This window comes from Macaca mulatta, chromosome 13, assembly GCF_049350105.2.
Source record: "Macaca mulatta isolate MMU2019108-1 chromosome 13, T2T-MMU8v2.0, whole genome shotgun sequence".
NCBI classification, from domain to species: Eukaryota; Metazoa; Chordata; class Mammalia; order Primates; family Cercopithecidae; genus Macaca; species Macaca mulatta.
The window spans coordinates 86514629-86534047 of record NC_133418.1 but is presented as its reverse complement, the minus strand read 5'-3'; the positions used below and the strand labels follow the sequence as shown (position 1 = coordinate 86534047).

Below are 19419 nucleotides of genomic sequence, written 5' to 3'. Positions count from 1 at the left end.
AAACTCCTGACCTCAAGCGATCTGCATGCCTCGGCCTCCCAAAGTGCTGGGATTACAGGACGTGTAATCACGTCCAGCCCGGAATAATTTTAAATTTATAAAAAAGTTGCAGAGATAGCTCAATGAGCTCCCGTGTAGTTGCGCCCCAGCCTCTTCTAATGTTAACATCTTATTCAACCACGGTACATTTGTCTAAACTAAGAAATCAATGTTGTTAGCTGGGCACAGTGGCTCACGCCTGTAATCCCAGCACTTTGGGAGGCCGAGATGGGTGGATCAGCTGAGGTCGGGAGTTCAAGACCAGTCAGGCCAACGTGTCAAAACTCCGTCTCTACTAAAAATACAAAAATTAGCTGGATGTGGTGGTGGGCACCTGTAATCCTGGCTACTCAGGAGGCTGAGGCAGTAGAATCACTAGGACCCAGCAGGCAGAGGTTGCAGTGAGCCAAGATCACACCATTGCACCCCAGTCTGTTAACTACAGACTTTTATTCGGACGGCATGAGTTTTTTCACTAACGTTCCTTAGTCCAGGATCCCATGTTGCATTGAATATTAATACATTTTAATAAAATAACATAGTGAAGTCACAGGATAACACATGACAATTGATTATTAGATGCAGATGGTGAACAGAGCTTTGCCTCGGGTCAGAGTGGCCTAACACGCATCTCAGCAGGGAAGGGACCCCAGTCGCGCCCGCAGGGGTGTGAGGTTGTTTCATACAGCGTTGGGGCAGGCATTCCAGCTCTCAATAAGAACTAATATGGTTCAATGTACACTAACTCCCCAAGGAATTTGCAGTTCACATTAGACAAAGGGTATAAAGCTCTAATTATGAACTCTGGGGTCAGAGTGGACCACGACAGTGAACATTTCCACAAAGAAGAGGAGAGGCTTACTTTCCCATGCTCTGAAGTCACACTTCCTGCCCCGTACTCTAGGACCGTTGCTAAGCCTCAGGACTCAAGCTTATTTCTGAAGCAACGTCTCGAGTAAAAAAAAGAAAAAGATGACGAGGTAATGGGTGCAGCACACCAACATGGCACATGTATACATATGTAACAAACCTGCACGTTGTGCACATGTACCCTAGAACATAAAGTATAATTTAAAAAAAAAGAAAAAGAAAAAGAAACATTTAGACTTGTCCCTTCTGAGGAGTCACTGTTCTGTGCCTCTCTAGGGGCCACCTTCGCTCAGATGCTCCATTAGGCTGGTGAAGCAGAGGCTACAGTGGGAGGGAGAAAGTCTGAACATTCCTCAGGGCAGCGTCGGCGTCCATGGGGGGCTCTCAGCGATAGCCTTCTCTGCTTGCAAGGTCATTGGTCTTTGAGCCGGACTCGCTGCTTCAGGCAGGCTAAGACTGGCATATTAGCATTCCATCTATATTTAACTTGGAATAAATTCTAGATTTAGTCCTGCAGCTAGGATGGAATTTTCCCCCTTCCCCTGCCCTCCCTCTTCCTGCCTTAGAGCTGGGTCCTAGGGTGAGGCAAATGAGGGGACGACAGCCTAACATGCAGGGAGGCTCTTGTACCACCGTGAGAGTGGGCGCATGTCTCCTACAATTTTTCCACTCTAGGTCCTTTGCTTGTCTCACACAGCGTGGTTACCTCTTCCTCATCTGCAGCTTCAGCCCCAATGTGTTGTCATAATGATTTAGCACCTACAAAATGAAAAGAGAGCCAAAAAAAAAAAAAAAAAAAAAAGCCCAAAACATCTAGCTTCCCCCTCAGTTAAGTGTTCAAAGTGTCCTAACTTCCAGCTTTGAAATCGGATTGAAAATGAACCATGCTCCTGGCACCCCCTGGTGAGAGCCCAAGTTCAGCAGATTGCGGCCATGGGGGACTGAAAATGGAACCCTGGACAAAGACACTTGCTTGGTGACCCAAGGCAAGGTGCACTTTGACTGGCACATCTATTGAATGAGTATATTAAGAGTTTGGGGTTTTAGGCTGGGGGCGGTGGCTCACACCTGTAATCCCAGCACTTTGGGAGGCCAAGGCGGGCAGATTGCCTGAGGTCAGGAGTTCAAGACCAGCCTGGCCAGCATGGTGAGACCCCCGTCTCTACTAAAAATACAAAAATTAGCCAGGCATGGTGGCAGGCGCCTGTAATCCCAGCTGCTCAGGAGGCTGAGGCAGGAGAATCACTTGAACCTGGGAGGCGGAGGTTGCGGTGAGCTGAGATTGTTCCATTGCACTCCAGCTGGGGCAACAGAATGAGACTCCATCTCAAAAAAAAAAAAAAGAAAAGAAAAGAAAAAGGATTTGCGGTTTTGGAAAGAAGAGAGATTCTAGAACCTTAGAGATTTCCTTTTTTTTTTTTTTTTTTGAGACAGAGTCTCGTTCTGTCACCTAGGTTGGAGTGCAACAGCATAATATCAGCTCACTGTAGCCTCTGCCTGCCAGGTTCAAGCAATTCTCCTGCCTCAGCCTCCTGAGTAGCTGGGACTACAGGCGCCCACCACCACACCCAGCTAATTTTTGTATTGTAGTAGAGATGGGGTTTCACCATGTTGGCCAGGCTGGTCTTGAACTCCTGGCCTATAGAAATCTGCCTGCCTCAGCCTCCCAAAGTGCTAGGATTACAGGCGTGAGCCGCTGCGTCCGGCTGGTCCTCTCAGATTTCTGACTTAGAAATGTAAGCAGTGGGGGCCAGGCGAGGTGGCTCACGCCTGTAATCCCAGCACTTTGGGAGACCGAGGTGGGCAGATCACCTAAGGTTAGGAGTTCGAGACCAGCCTGGCCAACATGGTGAAACCCCCTCTCTACTAAAAAAACAAAAATTAGTTGGGTGTGGTGGCACGCACTTGTAATCCCAGCTACTTGGCAGACTGAGGCAGGAGAATTGTTTGAACCCGGGAGGTGGAGGTTGTGGTGAGCCTAGATCGCACCATGGCACTCCAGCCTGGGGGACAAGAGTGAGACTTCGTCTCAAAAAAAAAAAAAAAAAAAGAAATGTAAGCAGTGGAAAGAAGGCGACAGAGCAGGCAAGTAGTCTCCAGGGAAATCTAATTGGCAGATGAGAACAGAACTTTATGGGTTATTGTTCTGTCTCCAGATTCCCTGGACATCCAAGCAGGGCTAGCAGCTCAGAATTGCCCCCAAGCACCTCAGTCTTAATTTTCTCATATGAAAAATAAAGGAATTTTGGTTAATGAATGGTTATCAACCATGTCTATTCATTAGCATCACCAGGAGGCTTTGCAAACACCAGTGCCTAATCCCCACCTCTAGAGATGCTACTGAATTGGTCAGGCCTAGCCACCAGTCCTTTTCAAACTCCCCAGGTGGTTCTACTCTACTGCCAGGCTTGAGAACCTCTGTGATGGGTGAGGTCTCAGATTCCGTCTTTGACACTCTGTGATCCTAAGAGATAATAGGTAACTGCTTTTTGACTTGACAGAACCCAATTCAAGCACTCCCATTAAAATAGCCAAAAGTGTAAAGAAAGGTTAAAGGTCTTTAATTAAGTCTCTGGGCCCCTAGAAGAAGGAAGCTGGGGAAAAGACAGCCATAAGGGCAAGGTTAATGGTACATTTTTAAGTAAAGACTGCTCCAGAGACTCACAGCTGCAGTGGCAGCTGAAAAGTCAAAATTAAGTTTCTCTATGAGCTCGGAGGCCAGCAAGCCCAGCCCAGGGGCATGGCCTTGTAGCCCTGATCATTATGCAGTGGTCCAGCTGCCCTCCCAGGCGGGTGCAGGCCCTTGGGTAATCAGCCGACAATCTCAAGTTGACCTCCTTGGAGGCCACGAAAGCCAATTAAACTAAAGGTCACCCAGGTTCGGCAAGGATGATGGCCAACCTGGGCTTCACTGAGCGCCAAGTGAACAGGAGGCTGCAGTGAGTACAGTAGGTGTTAGAGCCTCAGCAAGCTGATCACATGCTGAGCACAGTAAAAGCCTGAAAGGCCCGTGGAAGATTGGGCAACAGTGGATTGCAGGACCAAAGTCCCAGGGCAGAAGCACATCTAGTACCTCACAGTAGATATTCCTAATCCAGCTGCCCAGTGCGTTACAACAGGGCAGGCTCTTTGCCAGGGCATAAAGGTATTTTTTCTGTTGTTGTTGTTGTTGTTGTTGTTTTTAATTCCCCTCCTGTTTTCTTTTGTTTTGTTTCTGTTTTTTATTTCTGTCTAGATTTTCCATGTATACTATGAATGCCAAGTGCTGTGAACACCAACCCATGCTTTCAAAGAGCCTGCTGCCTCAGAGCATGTGATGTGGAACTTTCTGGTGGCCTGGGTGTAGAGGTTCTCAACCTCAGCTGCACACTGGGTTTAGTTGATCTGGAGTGAGATCTAGGCATCAGTATATTTGTTAAGCTCCCCATGTGATTCTAATATGCAGCCAAGAATAAAAATCACTGGGCGAGGCCATTCCTGGCCGAGGTGAGGAGGTGGTGAGATGGATTAGAAGGGGACCATGGCAAGGATTCTTAGGGGAGTCAAGGAGGAGATGAAAGGAGGACTCAGACATGGGGATCTGGCAAGTTTTCAGAAATCACCTGCTGATGCCTTTTAAAGCTGATGCCTTTATTGAGTCTTATTCATCCATTCATCCACTACTCACCAGTGTCTAATATTGCTGTGTTTTAGAAATATAAAGATGAATTAAGACCCAGCCCCTGCCCTTAGGGGGCACACGGTAGGAGAGACAGACTTGTGAACACATGGTGGTGTAATCAAAGTTAGTCATGGACTGTATATGTACTCAATTCTGGGGCCCACAGGGCACCCCATTCTGTGGGTGAGGGGCAAGCTCACCCCAATGTCAGGCATACTGGGAACAGGCTAAAGCTAAAATATCCAATAAGAGCCTGCAAGGAGGGCCTTGGACAGGGGAAAGGCAAGAACTTCTTGGGCTTTCTGGGCTTCCTCTCCAGAGCCTGTGTCCTGAGAAGTCTGTGCAGTAGGTACACTCAAGGATACTCTACTGGACAACTCCAGGGGGTGTCATCCATTTGTATTTTATGAAAACACTGCCCACTAGAGTTGTACACCTAGGTGGCATTGCGAGTGTGGTAAGAGAAGCTGACTCGGAACAGAGAGCTCCGGGAGGTGCCTCTGCCATTTGATAAGGAAGCTCCTATGAGAAACACGGGAGCAGATCTATATCTGTGGGCTCTGAGAACAGCCACATCCAGAAGCCAGGCAGAAGATTCTCTATTTTTCTTTCCTGTTTTCCCAGAGCCTTCAGTGAAATAGAATTAAGAACAGGTGCTGGGCGCGGTGGCTCAAGCCTGTAATCCCAGCACTTTGGGAGGCCGAGACGGGTGGATCTCGAGGTCAGGACATCGAGACCATCCTGGCTAACACAGTGAAACCCCATCTCTACTAAAAAATACAAAAAATTAGCCGAGCATGGTGGTGGGCACCTGTAATCCCAGCTACTTGGGAGGCTGAGGCAGGAGAATGGCATAAACCTGGGAGGCGGAGGTTGCAGTGAGCTGAGATATCGCCACTGCACTCCAGCCTGGGTGACAGAGTGAGATTCTGTCTCAAAAAAAAAAAAAAAGAACAGGCCTGTGGCCACCCTTTGGGCTGGCATGGTTCCAGACACTGGCATCCTCTAGGGCCAGGGTAGTTGTGGCATCCCCAGAACTGCAGAGAGGCTCACCACAGCATGGGCAGGGCTATGGTTTGCATGTGCCTCCCAAAAGTTCATGTGTTAAAGACTTAATCCCCAATGCTACAGTGTTGGGAGGTGGGACCTAGTAAGAGGTGATTGGGTCTTGAGAGCAAAGCCCTCATGAATGGATTAACATCGTTATTAAAAGAGTGGGTTGTTACAAAGCAAGTCTGGCTCCTGGTGCCTGTTGGTCTTTGGTGCTCAATTCTGCTTTCACCCTTCCACCATGGGATGACCCTCACCAAATGTCGGTGGCATGCTCTTGGATTGCCCAGCCTCCAGAACTATAAACTGAATAAATCTCTTTTCTTTTAAGTTATACTGTCTGTAGTATTCTGCTGAAGCAGCAGCACAATGAACTAAGACAGGCAGTGACCCAGGGGGACGAGGTCCCATGACTGAGACCTTACCCAAGCACCCACTGAAATATACTAGATGGAAGGGAGGCTAGAAAGGGGAGTTGAGGTCCTGCCACCATGCTGGTGGGGATGTGTAGCCCATGGGCTTGGGTTTAATTTTTTTTTTTTTTTTTTTGAGATGGATTCTCACTCTGTCACCTAGGCTGGAGTGCAGTGGAATGATCTCGGCTCACTGCAACCTCTGCCTCCCAGGTTCAACTGATTCTCCTGCCTCAGCCTCCTGAGTAGCTGGGATTACAGGCATCCACCACCACGCCTGACTAATTTTTTCATTTTTAGTAGAGACGGTGTTTCCCCATGTTGGCCAGGCTGGTCTGGAACTCCTGACCTCAGGTGATCTGCCCACTTCAGCCTCCCAAAGTGCTGGGATTATAGGTGTGAGCCATCATGCCTGGCCACTGTTGCCAATTCTTGATGAGATCAAGAATTTTTTCTTGCTACCTGTGCCACATCCTGCTTTTAGAAGAAAAGAGGAGAGTGGTGGGCTTCTGTTGAATCACTCACCACCCACATTTCCCCATAGCTGACAGGGAAGGAGTTGGCCATGGCCTCTATTGCATTATCCATTGCACATTCCCACAAACACAAAGGGATATCTTTCAATATCTAGGAAATGCAAAAACCTTGCCTTCCAAATAAGGTCTAACCTCTCTGATTCAACTTATCAAATAGCTAGCTCTACAGTCAAGGGTAAAACAAAGAGACCTCAGCTTTGGGCTGCAGGATTTAGCTTCCCAGAAGGGAAGTGAGAGCTTGCTGGGCAAGTTCCTCCTCCACCTCCCACTAGTTCACTTTGACCTTCCTTTAGTGGTCAAACCCATTTCTCCCAACCCCCAGCATGATTCTGATCACTGGGTCAACCTGCTGCCTCCTTCTCTACTTGGTTCTCTGCAAGAAAACAGTGTGAAGTCCCTAGGCTTGTTGATTCAGTAATCATCTTTATACTATACTTACTTAGGAAAAAAATGTCTTTGAGAGAAAAGACAGACACCAGACACCATGCCTGATACAGCGTCAGAAAGAAGCACTGTTTATTCAACTGCCTTGATTAGTGAGTGCCAGACAGCTGTTAGGACAAAAATCATGCTTTGGGGCAACAAAATCACGCTTTGGGTCTATTTGTGTCATGGCAAGCCTGCACAGAGTGCCCAAATAATGCTTCTTATCATCACCCACATTAGCCAAATGTTTGGATAAATAAAGATGTTGTATGAAATTCCCTATCTGTTGCTTTAACATAAATTGACATGGAGTGGGAACACTGGTGAGTCGTGTTCCATTTCATGTCTGTTTGGTTTCCATGGCCAAAAAAAGGAGAAGAGAGCTTCCTTGGGCTGGGAATCTGTGTAAGAATGTGTTTGCTTAATCTGCTGCCCTCCTCTTTGCCTCCTCCGTGCACATAAACCAGGTCCACCCCTGAGCCTGTGGTTCATTGCACATTGGGTGACCTAATCCTAGAGTGGTTGCTGGAATTGTCCACCTGGGACCAGTGTTTACTCTAAATAGACCCACACACACAGGTCAGAGGCCAATACAAGTGAGTCTTGGGCATGCCCATCCCACTGACAACTGCTTTCTTTTTTTTTTTTTTTTTTTTTTTTTTTTTTGAGACAGAGTCTGGCTCTGTCGCCCGGGCTGGAGTGCAGTGGCCGGATCTCAGCTCACTGCAAGCTCCGCCCCCCGGGTTTACGCCATTCTCCTGCCTCAGCCTCCTGAGTAGCTGGGACTACAGGCGCCCGCCGCCTCGCCCGGCTAGTTTTTTGTATTTTTTAGTAGAGACGGGGTTTCACCGTGTTCGCCAGGATGGTCTCGATCTCCTGACCTAGTGATCCGCCCGTCTCGGCCTCCCAAAGTGCTGGGATTACAGGCTTGAGCCACCGCGCCCGGCCGACAACTGCTTTCTTAGATCATCCACCTTTGTTTCCACTGGACTCTGACTCCTTGCTCCATTTTGGTGTCTAGCTGGCTTGAAATCCTTTGGGCTTTGTGTCTTGTTCCCAGGCCCTGGTTGAGTATGATCTAATTCTCTGTTCTTGCATTTGACTGTCAGCAGTGGGCTGGTACCAGCCCTGAAGCTCCCTTGTAACCACACCCAGGCCTACCAGCATCAGTGAGGCCCCTCCAACTCTCCTACTGCACGAGTTCTGGTTTCCCTCATGGACGAGAGTTGAAAAAAATGAAAGATAAGTCAGTTGTTATGACTAGAAAAAGTGATTACCAGGCCCTCCCTAGAATCCCACCTCATTCAGAGATATCCAAGTACAACACAGAGAACCAGAAGCAGCCAATTCATTTTGCCAGTCAGGCTACATAGACTCATGAGTCACCTAAGGTAGACACACCTTTTGAAAAACAGCTGCAAACACCTGGCACAAACACTTGCTTTTGCTGAGAGCAAATAAAAAGATTACATTAGATGGATCTAGAAACATTTCTTCTTCTTTTTTTTTTTTTTTTTTTTTTTTTTTTTTTTTTTTGAGACGGAGTCTCGCTCTGTCGCCCAGGCTGGAGTGCAGTGGCATGATCTCCGCGCACTGCAAGCTCCGCCTCCGGGGTTTGCGCCATTCTCCTTCCCCCAGCCTCCCGAGTAGCTGGGACTACAGACGCCCGCCACCACGCCCGGCTAATTTTTTGTATTTTTAGTAGAGACGGGTTTCACCATGTTAGCCAGGATGGACTCGATCTCCTGACCTCGTGATTCGCCAGCCTCGGCCTCCCAAAGTGCTGGGATTACAGGCGTGAGCTGCCACGCCCGGCCTAGAAACTTTTCTTTTATTTTTTTGAGATGGAGTCTCACTTTGTCACCTAGGATGGAGTACAGTGGCATGATCTCAGCTCACTGCAACCTCCACCTCCCAGGTTCAAGTGATTCTCCCCCTTCAGACTTCCAAGTAGCTGGTATCACAGGTGCCCACCACCACACCCAGCTAATTTTTGTACTTTTTTAGTAGAGACAGGGTTACGCCATGTTGGCTAGGCTGGTTTCGAACTCCTGACCTCAGTTGATTCGCCCACCTCAGCCTCCCAAAGTGCTGGGATTACAGACTGAGTCACCACTGGCAATACTAGGAACATTTCTAAGATTCAAGGAAGAATCAGATAATCCAGTTCTTAAAAAGGCTTGGATGCAGCTGAACCCCACAAACAGCTAAAACCAGGAGCTACATCTCTGCTAGTCTCAGCTTCTTCCTACAGGAGGTCGAGTTCCTACTCATCTCTTAAAGTCCAGCTTTCTCTTCACGGTTGAAAACCTGGCCACCAACAGCTCTTGCCTATTTCTTTTTTTTCTTTTCTTTTCTTTTTTTTTGAGACGGAGTCTCGCTCTGCTGCCCAGGCTGGAGTGCAGTGGCACGATCTTGGCTCACTGCAACCTCTACCTCCCGCGTTCAAGCGATTCTCCTGTGTTAGCCTCTTGAGTAGCTGGGACTACAGGCACCTGCCACCACGCCCAGCTAATTTTTGTATTTTTAGTAGAGACAGGGTTTCACCATGTTGGCCAGGCTAGTCTCAATCTCCTGACCTTGTGATCCACCCACCTCGGTTTCCCAAAGTGCTGGGATTACAGGCATGAGCCACCACACCCAGCCTAGCTCCTGGCTATTTCATCCTGCAGCTTCATCCACAGGAGAGAGGCCCTCCACCCCCGCTCTCCTCCAGTCGCCATCCGAAATCCTCAGAAGGAGCCATTGGTCCACCTTGTAATACGGCTGCTTCTACTGCAGTCCCTTGATGGGGGTGAAGGTGCAGCATGACATGACAGTCCCAAAAGAAGGGAACTGCTGCAAAGGGCCAGAATAAGTGAGATTTATCACCTCATCTTGGTTCTCAGTTCCACCAATCCCAGCCCCATCTAGCAAAGCAAGAATTCCCCTGTTGTGTCCCAGCTATGCCCCAAGATGAAGGCTACAGTCTGTTTTCCACAAGCCACTTTTGGAATCCTTACCAAGTATTGGCTTGCAATACAAAGGATCCCTTTTCTATTACTATGTAACTAAAAAAAAAAAATTGAACTGCCCAATCTGAAGAGTCCCTGTGTCTTAGAAAAAGGCTTTGTTCTGTATTCTGGATGAGGCCAATCCTCAACAAAAGCCAATTTAACAGAGAAGTTAACTTCACAGGTTCTGGAGTTAATTTAGGGATGAGTTCAAATCCCTGCTCCAACAATTATAGGTGTATGACACACAGCCTCGGCTTTACTCTCTATAAATGAAGATAACTGATAGTCACTTCCTGATGTTGGTGTGAGGATAATTTTGGGCAATGCATGAATAGCACTTAACATGGTACCTGGGACACAAGAGGCCTTTAATGGCACTGGATAGACTTGGTCTTCAGTGATGTCCTCTGTTTTTTTCTGCCGACTTCCCCCTCCTGCTATTCCCCAGGGAATCCAAGGCTCTGCCTCCAGGAACAGATGTTTCCCACCTGTTCCTCTTCCATATGGCTTCGCAAGGGATCTTCATGAAACATACACTCCCGCCCCAATCTAAGACCCTTCATGTCTCGTTAAAACAGTGAAGATAAAGTTAAACTCCCCTAGAGTGGTCCCCAGGGCTATTTTCTTTTTCTTTTTCTTTTTTTAAGACGGAGTTTTGCTCTGTCGCCCAGGCTGGAGTGCAGTGGCTGGATCTCGGCTCACTGCAAGCTCCGCCTCCCGGATTCATGCCGTTCTCCTGCCTCAGCCTCCTGAGTAGCTGGGACTACAGGCACCCGCCACCTCGCCCGGCTAGTTTTTTTGTTTGTTTGTTTGTTTTGTATTTTTTAGTAGAGACGGGGTTTCACCGTGTTAGCTAGGATGGTCTCGATCTCCTGACCTCGTGATCTGCCCGTCTCGGCCTCCCAAAGTGCTAAAATTACAGGCTTGAGCCACGGCGCCCAGCCCCCAGGGCTACTTTCAATTTAGACCCTGCCTGCCTCTCCTACCTTGCATTGTCTCCTTAAAAAAATCTCACCATGTTAGATCACTTGCTATTTCCCAGATATGTCATGCTCTTTTACTACAATGCATGACTGCAAACACTGTCCCCTCTTCCTGGAAAGCCCCTCCTCTGGCTAGCTCCAACTAGCCTAACTAGTTTTCATGATGTTTCTGATCAGCAATTCCCAGAAACTTCTGCTGACCCCAACCCCTGTTTCAAGTTAGACAAGCTTCCCCTGGCTCCATTCATGCCCACGTTTCCCTCTATCAGAGTCCTTATTACACTGTATTTGCTTGTACGTCTTTTTATTAAATTCTGCTCTTCTTGAGAACAAGACTGCATTTCCAGCATGAAGCACAGAGCCTGGCATAAAGGTAATGTTCAATAAGGTGTGATTGCCTGAAACACCAGTGAGTATATTTAGGGAGCCATGTGTGCTGGTAAGGATGAAGATGAAACGTACAGTCCTTTTCCTCTTGTAGCTAAGTGAGCCACTGGGTACAATACCCATGACCTTGCCCACAACACTCCAACTGGCACTTTCAGCTGCTTCATGGGAAACAGAATTCAGCACTGCATAGAAAATACTGGATTTTAAATCCAGAATCCTACCTGCAAAGTCCCTCTTTCTTGTGATCTTGGTCGAAATGCTTAACCTTGTTTGCCTTGCCTATGAACAATTTTTTAAAAATAGTTTGCTATAGAAAATAAATACAATTATGCCTGCAACATTAAAAAGTATCTTTGATGTTTTTTTCCTACATGGCATTGTCATGGCTGCTATTGAAAAGATGACAATTATCCCAATCTCTAAGCCAAAGTTAGTCCTTGTTCCTGAATACCATCAAGTCATTGTCTGTTACGAGGTAACACTAGACATATTTTGTGCTTTTCCGGCGTTTGAGTCTCGCATCTCAAGTGGAGGCCTGGGTCTTTTGGATACGTCTTGTACCTCTCATGACTTTTTATAGCATTCACTACAGCCTGACTATGGCCCAGAGCTGTCCTTAGAGGCCATGCTGTGGGACCAGGGCCACAAGCAAAACTGTAATGAGCTCTTCCTGGCGTGGCCAGAAAAAACAACTCTTGGATAAGGTCAGCGAATCTGTCCTTACACAGATCTCTATGTTTTCACAGGTCAGCCTCTAGTGAGGTAGGTAATAAAAAGGAAAATCTGAAATTAACTGCAAGAACAAGGGTTGCATTATTCATCTGTAAGGATTACATATTGGGTTTTAAGGATACATATATTAAACATTGGTAAGCTTCTTCCTGTCTATAATTATTAACACATTGCTGAGGGACTCATGGTAATTATCATCTGGGAATCCCACTCAGATGCTGCGCAACTCTAAAAAGGGGGACTAATTCCTAAGGTAAGGCAGTGTTAAGCAGGAATGTCAAAGTGTGCAGCATATAAAATAATAAGGTAACCATGAGCAATAAAGCCATAAATACATCTAAGAGGTTTGAATGACCCAGCCCAGGAGGGAGGAACGATGGCCTTGTTAAGATTTGCACATTTCTAAACTTTAGTCTGTTACGAATGGAGCAATCTGTGTTAGCGTCCCCTAGATAACCAACATATGGAAGCCAGAATGTAACTGAGACAGAAGTCAGCAAGCCTTTGTTCATTGCACAAACATTGAGGAAGCACTCACTGAGTGCCTGGCACAGCCGCAGGTCTATTAAGATAAGTTCTTGGCCCCAAGGGGGAGGTAGACGTGTAAACCAGTGAAGTGATAAGGGCAGTGTTCCATGTGTGCACAGAGTACCAGGACAGCCCCAAGAAAGGAGTGGCTAATTCTTCCTGGGAATATTGAAAAGATTATCTTTGAGGACGTGGCTTTTAAATTAAGTCTTGAGAAGCTCCTTTGGCTGAGAAGTGAGGAAAGGGCGTTTCAGATGAAAGAGAAAAGCTGTTGAACCCCCGCTCACCAGGAGCCAGAATGGGGCCCTCCAAAGCAAGCTGGCCAGGAGCCTTAAAGCCAGGCTGAACAGAAGTCAAGAGAGCCAGAGAGGAGTGCCAGTCAAGCCCTTTCGAGAGCTGGGAGGTCAACTAGACAAATCCAGGTCAGATGGCAACAGAGTCAAAGGATCGGAAGCAGGTAGAGCAGGAACAAAGAGGTGGCCTGGAGGAGACGGAGGCTCCTGTTTATTGGGGGCAGCCACTTGGTGGGTGGGTCTGGTTTAAAAGCGCAGGGCCAGAATAGACAAGTTTCTAGGCACAGAGCTGGGTGTTTGGGGAACCGTGAGCATTCAGCAGAACAGGAGCAAGCGTTCTTCAGGAAGCAGGGAGGCAGGAGGAGAGCCCAAAAATTGGGGCGGGAGCCCATCGTGGAAGGTCTTTGCTGTTAGCTGAGGAAGTGGGGAATGATTATGGTACCTTAAGCTGGGGAGTGATGCAGAGTTACATTGAGAAAGATCACTCTGAAAGACAAACCACAGTAGTCTTTCCCAGAGGCTAGTAAACACCTGCCTGTAACAGAATACCCTGGATGCTTATTTTAAATGAATAAGCATCATTTGAGCTCCCCTCTAGGCCTACTGAATTTGAATTCAATGGGAATACCCAGAAATCTGGGTTTTTTTTTGGGGGGGGGCATTTGTTTTTGGTTTTGGTTTTGTTTTGAGACGGAGTCTCACTCTGTGGCCAGGCTGGAGTGCAATGGCACAGTCTCAGCTCACTGCAACCTCTGCCTCCCGGGTTCAAGTGATTCTCCTGCCTCAGCCTCCCGAGTAGCTGGGATTACAGGCGTACTTCACCACATCCAGCTAATTTTTTTTTTTTTTCGTATTTTTAGTAGAGACGGAGTTTCACAGTGTTTGCCAGGATGGTCTCGATCTCCTGACCTTGTGATCCGCCCGCCTCAGCCTCCCAAAGTGCTGGGATTACAGCATGAGCCACTGCGCCAGGGCTTATGTCACTCATTCTTCACTACCAGTGGTGGCTCCGAGGGATGACTGGAAGGGCTTCAGCTCCTCTTCCATAACCTCTGTGACAGTCTGTGGGGTGTTTGAGGGATTGAGGTTGATTTAAAGAGAAGATATGCCCACCGGAGGCAGTAACACAGCAGCTTTGTTGAGCAGCTCTTAAACAGGCTTGCATGAGAGGGGGAAGTCCCTTATAACATGAGACTGTCCAGAGGTTTATGGAGGAGGGCAGGAGCTCCCAGGAGAGAGGGCCATCCGATGGGGTGCTTACTTGTCTAGGTGATGTCACTCAGCTGCAGGCGGCAGGGAATCTCTGGGTCAGAGAGCTCCAAAGGGCTTTAGCACCTTGGGGTCTACAACCACTAGGCTCTACCTTATCAATTGCCAGCACATACTAGGTGAGGTTTCACAGGGTAGACAAAGCAGGCAGGCCCTGAATGACAAAAACAAGCAAGCAAACAACAAAAATCTGCTTATTTGGGCTATTTATTAAATAATTGGACATGTAAAAACTTGAGTTTGGCCCCAGTGAGCTTTTGTGCCAACAGGTCTCAGCCTGCAGGAAAGAAATACGCCATCCAGGGACAGCTACATAGAGGCCATCACTGGCCCATTGGTGGAACACTGTTCTGGCCTGAACCACCTCAGCTCCATTCCTCCTCCTGTCCCTGCTCTACTCTGTAGGGCAAGAAGCCTCCCTCAGGGCTGCTCCCAACCACAGCAGAGTTTGGCCAATGGGAAGCACTGGCATAAGATTGAAAGGCAGGAGAAAGGGAGAATCTGGAGTATTTTTCACTCTCTTCTCTGCCTTGAGCTGCATTTATAGCAGTGGCCAGCTTTGTATTTGAGATGCCTCCTGACCCTGGGCTCTGCAAACTCGCTTCCTCCCTTCGATTGTCCCTCCAGGCTAAGCATCTTAGTGACATCCAGATATGGCTCATCTCCCAGCTGTCTCCTTGCCCTTGGGTTGGTTTCTGAGTTCCAACCATCATCTGTGTAACCAGTTCCCTCTATTAAATTCCCTTTCTGATTAGCCAGTTGGATCCTGACTGGCACCAACTTTTTGTTTGCCCCAGGCCTCCAAATCATCATAATAATACAGTCTTTAACACAGACAATTGATGTTTTTACAATCTTGTGTAAAATGTGCATAAAGACATCTGCAAAAAGAAAAACAGTTTACCTATCTAAAGAATATAATCTAAGAAATGTGATATTTTCAGCCTCAAGATAAGGGCCTCAGCCTGCCTACCCTTCCCTCCATCCCTAAGTCCTTCTGTGTTGAGATCCTGAGGTCTCCCTTTCAAAGCAGTGTTCTTCACTTTGTAGGGCAGTTCATGATCACACATCAGCGCTGCAGGGAGATGGCTGAGGCCATCTCCAATCTAGCGAGGGTAAAGTCAGGATCCGAGTGGGAGTCTAGCTCTTCCAGACTATAGTATAGTTATGAGTTTGACTCTCCCCAGAGAATTCCCTGACTCCTAAAGCTGGCCAGCCTTAGCCAACCAAGATCCACTTTTATTTTTTTTTTTTTATTTTTTTTTTTTAAATTTTTTTTTTTTTTTTGAGACGGAGTCTAGCTCTGTAGCCCAGGCTGGAGTGCAGTGGCCGGATCTCAGCTCACTGCAAGCTCTGCCTCCCGGGTTCACGCCATTCTCCGGCCTCAGCCTCCCGAGTAGCGGGACTACAGGCGCTGCCACCTCGCCCGGCTATTTTTTTTTGTATTTCTTAGTAGAGACGGGGTTTCACCGTGTTAGCCAGGATGGTCTCGATCTCCTGACCTCGTGATCCGCCCATCTCGGCCTCCCAAAGTGCTGGGATTACAGGCTTGAGCCACCGCGCCCGGCCAAGATCCACTTTTATATTTTCTTCATCAGACAAAGAAAAATAGTAAAGTCACCTGTGGTCCCATTGTCCAGAGATACCTACTATTAACACTTTGGCATATCTCCATATCAGTTTTTCCCTGTAAGAACATAATGGTTCTTATAGGATTTTACTGTACATATTGCTTTAGAATCTTTTTTTTTTTCACTTTGTATGTTGTGAACGTTTCCCCAAATCTATTAAAAAATCTTCTGCCTCATTATTTTTATTTTTACTTAATTATTTTATTTTTTGAGATGGAGTCTTGCTCTGTCGCCCAGGCTGGAGTGTAGTGGCGCCATCTTGGCTCACTGTAACGTCCGCCTCCCAGATTCAAGTGATCCTCCTGCCTCAGCCTCCCAAGTAGGTGGGATTACAAGCATGTACTACCATGCCTAGCTAATTTTTGTATTTTTAGTAGAGACGGTGTTTCATCGTGTTGGCTAGGCTGGTCTCAAACTGCTGACCTCAAGTGATCCACCTGCCTCAGCCTCCCAAAGTGTTAGGATTACAGGCGTGAGCCAGTCCGCCCGGCCTGCATCATTATTTTTAAAGATGCATCATGTTCTAGAAGATGTAGATGTCTCACCATTTTATTAGTTTCCAACATCTTCCTGAAAAAAAAAACAACAAACAAACAATGTTCTTTTTTTTTTTTTTTTTTTTTGAAAACAGAGTCTCTTGTTGTCACCCAGGTTGGAGTACAGTGGTGCAATCTTAGCTCACTGCAACCTCTGCCTCCCAGGTTCAAGCAATTCTCCTATTTCAGCCTCCCAAGTAGCTGGGACTACAGGCGCACACCACCACCCCTGGCTAATTTTTGTATTTTTGGTACAGACGGGATTTCACCATGTTGGTCAAGCTGGTCTCAAACTCCTGACCTCAAATGATCCACCTGCCTCACCCTCCCAAAGTGCTGGGATTACAGGTGTGAGCCACTGCACCCAGCCCCAGTGTTCTGATGAACATACGCATTGTGCTAAATGTTTCCGTATAAATTGCTAGAGTGAAATTTCTTCAACAAACACTGTGCACATTTTAATACCCATGGCAATTCTGCCAAATAGAGAGATATCTTGGTTTTTGTTTTGTTTTGCTTTTTAAGATTTTTATTTTTTCAGTGAACAAACACCAATGTCAGAAAGTATTTTTGACAAGTATCTAAATTATAATTTCTGGAAGGCAAGGATTTAGGTATGTTTATTTTTTATTTTTTTATTTTTTGAGATGGAGTCTCACTTTGTCACCCAGGCTGGAATGCGGTAGCAGTGGATCTCAGCCCAGTGCAACTTCTGCCTCAGCCTCCTAAGTAGCTCGGATTACAGGCGTGCACCACTGTACCTGGCTAATTTTTGTGTTATTAGTAGAGACGGGGTTTTCTCATGTTGGCCAGGCTGGTCTCAAACTCCTGACCTCGAGCGATCCGCCCACCTCAGCCTCCAAAAGTGCTGGGATTACAGGCATGACCCACTTCGCCTGGTCTGGTATGTTTATCTTGCTATCTGGCATGTTTCTACCCACAACAGTGCAATAAATGCTAAATTTGGAAGAAAAAAAAAAAGAGATTCACAAGAGCATGTTCAACTTCTGTGAATGATTTTTGTAAAAGAAGGGCAGACTATCCTCTATAATGCTGAGTCCAGTGGTTTTCAACCCTGACTGCATATTAGAATCACCTAGTGAGCTTTTCAAGATTATAATAAGGGTCGGGAGTGGTGGCTCACGCTTGTAATCCCAGTACTTTGGGAGGCCAAGGCAGGTGAATCACGTGAGGTCAGGAGTTGGAGACCAGCCTGGCCAACATGGTGAAACCCATCTCTACTAAAAATACAACAGCCAGGTGTGGTGGCGTGTGCCTATAATCCCAGCTACTCGGGAGGCCAAGACAGGAGAATTACTTGAACCTGGGAGGTGGAGGTTGCAGTGAACAGATCATGCCACAGCCCTCCAGGATGGACAAGAGAGTGAGACTCCATCTCAAAAAGAATTAAAAAAAAAAAAGATTATAATGAGGCTGTCAGGTGGGAAGGGCTCCCTGGTACAACTCCTACCAACCTGTGCACTGGGAGAACAGGGTGGAGCCTTGGGAAGTTCATGCCATTTGCAGGAGGGAAGAACCAGGCGTCTTCTGTTCTCGGGTTCCTTTTTGCCTAATAAATTCCATTTTTCTCATCCATCAAAGTGTCTGTAAGCCTATTTCATGGCCGTGTTACAAGGACCCATCTCTTAGCTGAACTAAGGAAAAGTCCTACAACAATAGGAACCTGGACCCCATCCTAGACCAATTACATCAGAATCTTTGAAGGAAGGGATGGTCCTAGCATCCATGTATTTCCAAAACTCCTCCAAGAATTCTAATGTACAACTGGGGTTAGGAACTGATAATCAAAAATGGCAGAGAAAGGAAAAGGAGTTTCGTTACTTTTCCCTAATCAGCATGGGAATACAACACAGTAGAAATGAGAGAAGTCAGCAAATTGGAGACTATAAAGATTCAAGGCTGGATTTCATGGCATTAATCTGAGAGAGCCAGTTTAACATCTTTTAAAAGAATGTGTGTTTTCTTCTGCTCCCAAAGTGCCAAGCTTTCAAGAAATGCATATCTTTTCATTATCCCTGTTTGGAAACCAGGACAACAGATGGCAGGATAATGGATTGTGTCTGCTCAAGTTAGAGTTGCTTTAATTTGTGAGATATCAAATTCATATTGACTGTGGGGACAGGCTGACATGATTTATTTCAAATGGAAATGGAGCCTTCATGGGCTCTGTCTTTTTGCCCATTACCATAAGACAAAGTCTCACCTATGACCAGGACATATTGGATTGCCATTGATAGAAACTCTTTGCAGGGGCTGCAAGAGATGGCTCTGGTTCTCAGTGACTAAGTGTTGGAGAATCTCCAGATGCCCAACCAGGAAGCCTGAACTTCACAGCAATGAGGGCTCCCACCCAGCACCCCGCTCCTCCAGATCAGTCAGCAAAGTACAAGGGAAGCCTTGTTTATATTTATTTTTCTTTGCAGTTAACACTTTATATATTCCCACATGTGCTCTCAAAAATGCAGCATGACATTTTGCAAAGAAAACACAATAGGTGCAACCCATTCGTTCCTGAAAGAAATTATCTTCAGGGACAAGAAACAGACCCTGCTTGCGCCTCTTGGCAATCTCTCTTCAGCATAGCAGTGTGAAACCCTGCTTGCTGCCGGAAGTGCTCCTACCTCCTGGAGGGTGGCTTAGAGAAAATCCCCAACCTCAGTGGGAAAGATAGGGCAAAAGGAGAAGGAGCTGAGGGAAGAAGAGGAAAGGCTAAAAGACAAGCAGTGATTGTCCCCTACCTGGAAAGAGGTAAAGAGCAGAGCCAAGCCTCAATGCCCAGGCATCTGCTATCTCACTCTGACCTAGCAATGCTTAATGACCTTTGGAGAAGTGTCAATGATGTGAAATGGGCCTGATACGGTTTGGCTGTCCCCACCCAAATCTCATTTTGAGTTGTAGTTTCCATAATCCCCCGTGTCATGGGAGAGACCCAGTGGGAGGTAATTTAATCACGGGGCAGTTACCTTCATGCTGTTCTCCTAATAGTGAGTGAGTTCTCACAAGGTCTGATGATTTTATAAGCGGTTTTTTACAAGTGCTCTTTCG

General features: G+C 46.8%; 1 long non-coding RNA gene across 1 annotated transcript; it reads left to right on the top strand.

Annotated features, from left to right (window-relative positions):
• The first annotated feature begins 1755 nt into the window (after positions 1–1755).
• LOC114671735 (uncharacterized) lies at positions 1756–4367 on the top strand. The gene is made up of 2 exons (XR_003721779.1): positions 1756–1900; positions 4145–4367. It is a non-coding gene; the product is annotated as an uncharacterized LOC114671735 (long non-coding RNA).
• The last annotated feature ends 15052 nt before the right edge of the window (positions 4368–19419 follow it).